Raw genomic sequence first — 9,108 nt, forward strand, 5'->3', positions numbered from 1 at the left:
CTGCTTTAGTGTTTAAATGCATTTTAAATAGAGCCAGACCACATTCGCTCTCTAACTACCCAGTACAAACATATCTGAGGTTTATTCACTAAGTGCAGTAACTTTCTTCCTTCCCAGGCTCTGCAACCATCCTCATCTATTGACAATAAGGGAAACTTCTAGAAATATGCCCAATATCTAGTCCCAGCTCTTTGGCACATGGTAGAGGGTTAATACACAAATGTTAATATTTTGCTTGAAAGTTTTTGCTCATCTATTTCCCATAAGTTGTTAAAATCTAATAAGTTAGGTTTCTGCTCTATTCACCAAGAGCTTCGTCTAACTATGACTCCAGTCCTACTGTGATGGAACTTGCCAATCTCTAGCCAACATCCTCAGATAGGACCCCAACCCTAAATGTGCCCAGACTACTGAAGGGTTTCTTAGATGCTCTGAAATGCCCTTACAGCTGCCTTCCCAGAGCCCAGGGAGTGCTTGCTCTTAGGCAGTCACTTCTGCAGTCTACTCATCAGCCTTTCCTAAAGGTAACTGGGCCTGAAACCATTGTCTATTCCAGTATAGTATTCTTGTAATACTGTGTTCGACACTTCCTACACACACACACACCTGCATCCATTTATAGGTCCAACTTCAGACACGGGTCTCATCGCCAAATCCTCCCACTAACATGGAACTCATCACATGCCAAGTAGACGACTTTATTCATTTTCCATCTGTGAACTAGAGAGCCATGTACATTTCAAATAATGAAAGGCAAGGAAATAACTTCTCTAATTCCATTTGAGAACTGAAAGTTCAAAACAATTACATCCCATTCCCCCTTTCCAATTGTTCTTGAGATTTGGAGTCAGCCAAAATGGACTTGAAACTCAGCTATGCTATTTACACGTGAACAGCTAACTCCTCTGAGGAGCACTTTTGTCTATAAAATGGGAGCAATCTAGTATTTCTTCTTTATGTTGGTGTCGGAATTTACTAGAATAATGTGCTTCCCACGGTGCCAGGTACACAGTGAATTGGTGATAACCTGCAGCACTGTCAGGACCCTCTCTCTGCAGAGTCTGCTCCAGAATCCGTCATCTTCCGCATGGCAACAGGGTTTTAGGAAACAGTGTGGGCATTTTTCAGTTTCCTCTAAGATAAGAATGCATCTGGATTATCCCTGGCGCATAGCTCCTCTAGTCTAAAAATAGAACACCTTCTGCTGTGTGTCAGGAACTATCATTATTCCATTAGCAGCTTCGCTGAAAGCCACCGACAGCTCAGCAGAGCCAGTGTATCTGCAGGTTGCTCTTTGACCCCCTCAAGGACCACAGGGGCTGAATTTCATTCCACTTGCTGGTAGATCAGGACACATATCCTTCACAGCTCCCCTTGCCCCTAACCTCTCCTACTGCATAAATGTGTATATTTCTTCCTTTTTAGATAGGAAGAAATAGAAACCAACACAGCCATGTTTATAATAACTAATCAATAAATTATTTCACAGAATGACTAATTACAAGAAAATTAAAAACATACAGAAAAGAGTATGATGGTTAGAAAATATATATTCTTTTTTAAAACTAATTTTGCCCTGATAATTACAAGAAAATTAAAAACATACAGAAAAAAAGTATGCTGATTAGAAAATATATATTCTTTTTTAAAATTAATTTTGCCCTAGGGTGTGTGCACTCACCAGAGGGAGACAGAGTGAGGGTAAGAAATCATCTCCCAGGGCATGGCCAAGCTGCAGTCCCATCTTCTCCAGTCTCCTCTTGAGATTTTGTGCATACATGTACATGCATCCAGTGATTTTTAAGCTGCCAGGTCTAGGACTCAAACTGTGGTCAGCCAAGTGGGAATCCAGCACCTTAACCTCCACATCAGCTGCTGGCCTGGAAATTGATATGCTTGTTTCTCCTTATTAAGGCACAGACAGGCAACAGCCCAGGACTGCTCTGCATTGGTAGTTTTGTGCACAGTTAAATAAATGTTGATATTTGACCCTGATACAAAGTCTAATTGTAAAGTATCTGCTTCCGTGTTTTTTTCCCACTAACTATAGGGATCATGAATTTGCTAAAGCAAAAAAATAATTTAAGGCTTAATAATGGTAAGGTAAAATAATGATGATAACAATAATTACAGCTTATACTTGCTGAGAGTTCCCTAAATATCATCCACATATTAAAGGATTAAGATTCACTAAATCTCTTAATTGGGAGAACGTTCCATGGAGACCGATACCGGGAGGTTGAGCTCTGTGTCCAGTGTCCCACAGCTAGTTGGTCGCAGAGCCTAGGTCCAACACCAACTCTGGCTTAAGAGCAAAGGAGTGAATTTCCATAATGCTCCAGACCTGCAAATATTTTCTGTGAAGGGCTGCACAGTGGATATTTTAGGCTTCATGGGTCATATTGTCTCTGCCATAATCACTCTGCTCTGCTGGCATAGTGCAAAAACAGCCATAGACAATACATAACTGATGAGTGTGGCCATGGTCTAATAAAATTCTATGGGAGGAGGAGGATGATAAAACTCATAGGGTCTTGTTATGATTAAATAAGTTTATATATGCATGCTAATTGTTCAAAAATGTGCCTGGTTCAGAGCAAGCACCCAGTAAAGCTTAGCTGTTGTTTGTTAAAGACATGGGGAAGAGTTCTTAATTTTGACATGTTTTGAGTAAGGGTATGTTAGCTGAGCCGATACTCTGAACAAAGGTCTTTCTTACATATAACTTTGAATAAGACACAATAATGCCCAGTAAGGAGCCATTAGAACTCTGAGCTATTTCAAGGAGGTTTTAGAAAACTCATGTGCCAGTCACATCGAAACATTGGAACCATGGTTGTCATAGTTCTGTTTCTCTTCCTTATATCCCAGAGGCATCTATCAAAAGCTTCATGTGTGTAATTCCTTAATGTAATGAGGGAAACATAAAAGGCATATCTTAGATGGAGGAAGAACTTGAATAAGGTGATTCTGACATGAAATACAAAATCAGAAGCTACCGGAGCAAATATTGGGGAGCTCAATTACAAAATAATGATTGTCTTGAACTGTAGCTAAGGTCATAAAGTTGTGGCAGCCTTATAATACTCTATGGGTTCAATTCTCTTGTGATATCACTTAGAAGTGATATTTGTAAGTCCTAAGTGGAACTGGGATCTAGTGATATCGAAAAGCTTCTGTGTGTAACAGTGGTTAAGAATTATGCCGCTTATAGTATGTGTAACGTTAAGAATCATAATTTCAAGAATTTGATTTTTGCTTTTATAATGTATTGAGATAAAAATGATTATCTCATTGCATTATTGTGCAACACGAAAGAGATGCAGCATGTGAACTGCTTAGCAGGGGTTCGTTGTAGAGTACATGCAAAACATAACACTTACCATGATTTTCTCTTCTCCCATATTTCTCTGAAATCTCTACTATGCAGTCTTCACCACAAAGGAGTCTGTCTTACTTATTCAACCCAGTTTAACTCCTTAAGGGGGTAGAGTAAGTATCCACTAAATACTGTGGCACCTTGAAAACATGTGGCTTGGATCTCTTGCAAAGGGGAGTATAACTGATTGACAGGCCCCAGAAATTGCCCTCTTGATTCTATATTCGCATGTGAAGGTCCCTGCTTCCTGTGGGCTGCTCTAGCTAATGGGTGAGGACAAGGAAGATACCCTCCTGAGACATACAGGACTCTTTCAGCAAAGCCCTTGGCGTGAGGACGTCCTGTCAGATTGGTTGAAACTTTCTCAGAACTGCTCCATACTGAGACTCTTCCTGCTGTGCTCTCCTTCCTCATTCTCTCCTTCCCTGGTGTCAAACCTGCATGGTGCTGTGAAGCTCTCCCTCCTCCTCTGGTTTCTCCTGTTAGCTCCGATGGACATCCCCCCTCAGCAACTACAGTTGAACCCCACTTAGCCCCTGCTTCTTGGAGGACTCCTCTGAGACAGACAACCTGAGCTTATTTATATAGGTCCCAATCTGTTAGGGTTTACTTGTCTTCCCCTCACTTCTGGCTCTATTTTTAAACTTTGTCCTATGAATTATTCAGTATGAACCAAATCAACAGGACGTATACAATGTAGACTTTTCAAGCCTCTGTTTTCTGTTCTAATTTCAAGTTCCAACAGTGTCTCTCTTCTAAAAGTCAATGACTCCACCCCTTGTATGAGCAGCACCATTTCCCCTAGCCTACATCCCACTCAGGATACTGTGAGCTCTGGAACTGCCCTTTGGTAAACTGCCCAGTGACTGCCCAGGATGCCTGTGAAGTCCCTCTTGGCCTCATGACAACTTTCCAAAATGGTCTGTATGAATCAGACTATAACCAGGAGCTACCTGATTTTTTAGGAAGTTTATTTATTCATTTCTTCCATGAGCAAGAGAGACAGAGTGAGGAGAGACAGAGAGATAACACTCCCAGCAGGATCTTGATGCTGTGATCCACCCCCACGCCAGCCATCTGTGGATCAGGAGGACATGCACACCTGGCATACTCAGGAAGGTTCCAGAAGAACCAAAGCCTGCCCTTATGGGTCAGTCTTACAGAGTGGCACATTTTACTGCTGCACCACTTTTCAGATCCTAGTACTTGATTTCTTTTTTTTTTTTTAATTTTCTTTTAAATTTTTTATACATTTAATCATTATACATCACTTAGCTTATAAAGTGCATTTTCCAACATGAATACTTTTCATACCAGTCCCATTAGAGATACTATACATGTTATCATCAACACAAAACAATCCATTGCTGTGCCCCATAAATGTCTAGTACCTGACTTCTTAATGAAAGGAAGGCCTATGAAGATAAACCCTTTGTTGCTGGATCTAAGAAAGATCTCAGAAATTAGTTTCTCCAGTCTCGCTTTTCACAGACAAGTCTAAGGACAAACAATACCACGTGACTTACATAGTCATACACGAAATATAAATGAATTAAAAAATACAGAAAGAGTTTCAAGAGCAGATCCAGCACTTCTCTGAAGAGCTCCAGAGCTCACAGCTGAGGGAAACTGGCAAGAATTCAGAGATGGTTGTGGGCCAAGGTTCTAAAAGAGGAAAAGATGCACACTTTTAAGGCATTGTGCATTAAGAGAACAAAATAAGATGATGATTCAGAATAATGATAGGCATTCAAGCACTTAAGTCAATTTTTAGAAATCAAAGATTTTTGCTTGGACATTTGACTACAGGCTCCAATATACTAATGAGTGTCCTGATAATCACCACATGCGAAGATAGCCACACAGTCATTCCAGGTAAGGAGAATAGCATTTATATTAAAGAGCACTATTTTCTTCCTAGCAGTAAAATTGGATCATTTATCTTCAAAATTATCACGTTTTTTATAAACAGTAATGAACAAAATGTTTTTCTTTTTCTCAGAGGAGAAAAGGGCTATCTTTTGTGTCTTGTCATGTATAGTTCTCTACTTCAATATAAACCATACACTAGCACAAGGAAATTTTCCTCCACAAATGGACATTCAATTTTTGATGTTATATTACTTATTTTCACCTCTTAGATCAATAATCTATAAACTTGAATGATCACAGCTATTAGTAAAAGCATTTTGAGCATGTATTTTTCAAAATGAAAACAAGAACAGTAAGTAATATTTTCTTCCCCATAGGTTATCTTAATTATCCTATTCTTCTTTTATTTTTTATTTTTTTAATTTTTTAATTAATTATCCTACTCTTAAGACCACCGATCTTCATTATAAAAAAAAAGAAATGGAAATTCTCAGAATCCAAATGAAATTCTGTTTTTTTTTCTCATTTACATTTCTATCAGAATACATTCAAAGCATGCTTTCTGCTAGTCTAGCTCTTGACCTTTTCTACATTACCCATATCGTCTATTTCTCCTTATATCTCCTGCATCAAGGTTTACCAACAGGTGGACAATGGTCAAACTCTAACCCAGGAATATGTTCTGCACAGCAGAGTCATGCTTCTTAAATATCCAAATACTAAAGCATACTGCAGAAAGAACTCTATTACATGGCTCATCACTACTTTGTTTTTCATACCTGTCCAGCTTCACTCATTTACATTATGGGAGATTAGAAGGCCACCAATCCTTTGACCCTCTTCCAAGTCAGAGGTAAGTCTGTTTCCTCTTTATTCAAATTTGAGTTAGCACCTTGATTTGCTCTGACCCAGAGATTCTACTGAGACATGATGCTATATGAACATATGATATATGCAACTTCTTTTCACGAGCTACATCAGATTCAGTTGTCCCTCTGGAAGTCTGCCATATGAAGAAGTTGTGTGAGCATAATCAATGCACTCTAGCCAACACCCAAGATGAGCTCCTAACTGATAGCCATCCACATGCACACTGTTTTAGTATATAATCTTGATGGTCCAGTTGACTTAGTCTCTGGATTACCACTGCTAGTGTTGATACCACATGGAGAAGAGGATCTACTCGCTAATCCCAGTACTCCCACAGAATTACAAGTGATAATAATTGTCATTATTGTTCTAAGCCACCAAGTTGTGGGGTGGCTTGTTATAAAACATTAGATAACTGAAGCATACATTATCTTTAAATGGCGTGTAAACTGAGAGGTCTTTACTATATAAATATTTCATCCCAGTCAGGTTAGTCTGCTGATGGGTTTCTCTGATTTCACACATGTATTCTTTGCTTGTGACATTTTTCTAAAGGTTGTGCACTTATGCAAATTCCAACCATCTTTCAAGGCAGAACTGGTCACATGTTCTAGTTCTCATGTCCTAATTAAGTAATCATGGATGAATTGCTTCATTTCTCTAACCTTCTATTTATAGAATGTGTATAGTAATGGAAGAAGCTATCTCGGGGTTATAAGGAAGATTAAAGGCACAGTGTCTGTGAAAGGATTAACACAGTGTCTGGCCCACAGTGAGCATTCAATGAAGAGTATATTTTACTGCAACTTGCTTCAAATGTTTAAACAGCACTTGTCTTTATTCCATCTAGTATTCTACAGCTGAATGGTTACCCATGCCTGAAGTTCTGTCCCCAAAGATATAAATGAATTCCTTTCTATCCCTTCAGACTTTGGTTGTAAATATGTTAATGAAGAGAGTTTCTACCAAAGAGCTAAGATGTATCTTCCAACAGGTCATGTTTTGATCAGGGTAAGAATAGTTAATAGCAAAAAGTCAAGATGTATTTGTTGAATTAATTACTGAATCATAATTTTAGATTCTGTATGCCTTATCATGTGTTACCAACATCATATATTTCACTCACAAGTTGATGATCATTAACCAAATTAGTTATCTGCGAAGTGCTCCATGTCATATCATTTAATAAAGTGTATAATTCATTAATGTCTATATGGTAAAATAAAGGAATTTCATCAAGTTTGTATTTAGAAACTTTCTCAGAATCCATGCTCACCTCTGGGCTATTCAATGATGTTATATAGCCTAAGAAAAAGCCTAGAATATGCTAGTATTTATGCCATTTCTAACTTTTGGCCCTCACTCTCTTATGACAACCCTTACTGTGTGAGAGTTTTAGACATCCCATTGCCATAGAAAAGGAAAAAACAGCAAAGGGTATGACCCTGGAGGACGGAGGCTAATACAGACTCAAGTAGAGTTCCAGAACAACACTTAGAAATGCAGAGATCTCTTGCTTATGGAGAGCAGTCTGCTCCTAAAATTCATATTTTCTATGAAAAACAAAACAATACCATGAAGCCATTTCCCATTATTTTATACAGAAAAAAAAATGTTTCATCCCTTAATCACAAGTCCTCCACGTATTTCTAAAATATGATTAAACCCAGAACAATTTGTTAAATATCATTCTGCAATTATTTTTAAAATAATATAGTTCCATTTTATACAGTGAGCATTTCAGTTTCATTGCCATCTCTTCCACATTTGCTTTCCTTCTCCACAATTTTAATGAATAATTGCTTGTGTTTGCAGGGTCACATTGCACAATTCATGGAAACATCTTGGCAACAACATGAAAGATATTCAGGACAAATGCTCAGAGGATAGTTCACCTTGAGCGTGACATGCTGATGCCTTTTTTAGCACTAGACACGTCTAAGCTACTTGTCCCCTTTGTTGATACTCATCAGACTTAATAGTTTTCAAAATGTTTGTCATGATTTTGACATTATACTAATTGTATTTTGGAATATAAGTCAAAACTTTTTTAAAACATCATGTTGCTTGAAAAGTTGTATTGTGCTGTGGGGACAAAAATATAAACATTCTGTGCTCGCTTCGGCAGCACATATACTAAAATTGGAACGATACAGAGAAGATTAGCATGGCCCCTGCGCAAGGATGACACGCAAATTCGTGAAGCGTTCCATATTTTTAAAAATAAAAATTAAAATTAAATTAAAAAAAATTAAATTAAAAAAATATAAACATTCTGATGCAAACCTAAGTTGACAAAAATCTCGTATTTAGAGTTGTGTAGGTTCCACAAAGTTTGGCTACTAAAAAGTAAGATATATCCGTCCACCAAGAAATATTAACTAAGGAGACTATGGGGCATACTTATACAATATCTCACAGAATTACAAGGAGTTGGTCTCTCTGCTGAATATAGATAAATTAATGGGGACCTTTTTTTTTCCCTCCCAAAACCAATCTCCCACAAGTCTACTTCGTTTAGGAAACCACTCTTCAATCATTATTAGTTTGTATACTATGAACAGGACTGACCATACCTCTTGGCCCCTAGATAAACCAATCATAATACATTAAATGTATGGTCACAATACATATTCATGAATAGAGAGTAAAGTACTGATCCAAACTGATACAGTGATATTCCAATTCTGTTTGTTTTGTTCAGAATGAAAAACTGTTAGAATTTTAAAAGCTCCCCCCACCCTTTTTTTTTTTAACTGAACTGCTAAACTACGAGTAAGAAGTCTGGGATATTTTAGGAAGTGATTTGTCTAGGAATGGAGTCAACACAGAGAAATGCCAAGCAGAAATAAGTAATTGCCTATGTCCAACTATTCCTAAGTAAATGACCTCTGGAGTATTAGGCTAAGTGCTTTTTGTATAAACCATGCTGGCCTAGAATACCAGGCAAGACATTTAAACAAGACTGTGGGACAAGTAAACCACAG

General features: G+C 37.9%; 1 non-coding gene across 1 annotated transcript; it reads left to right on the plus strand.

Moving 5' to 3' along the window:
* The first annotated feature begins 8,233 nt into the window (after positions 1 to 8,233).
* LOC114008183 (U6 spliceosomal RNA) lies at positions 8,234 to 8,340 on the plus strand. Its single transcript, XR_003549743.1, has one exon. It is a non-coding gene; the product is annotated as a U6 spliceosomal RNA (small nuclear RNA).
* Positions 8,341 to 9,108: the final 768 nt, after the last annotated feature.

This window comes from Tupaia chinensis, unplaced genomic scaffold, assembly GCF_000334495.1.
Source record: "Tupaia chinensis unplaced genomic scaffold, TupChi_1.0 Scaffold000037_9, whole genome shotgun sequence".
Classification (NCBI taxonomy): domain Eukaryota; kingdom Metazoa; phylum Chordata; class Mammalia; order Scandentia; family Tupaiidae; genus Tupaia; species Tupaia belangeri.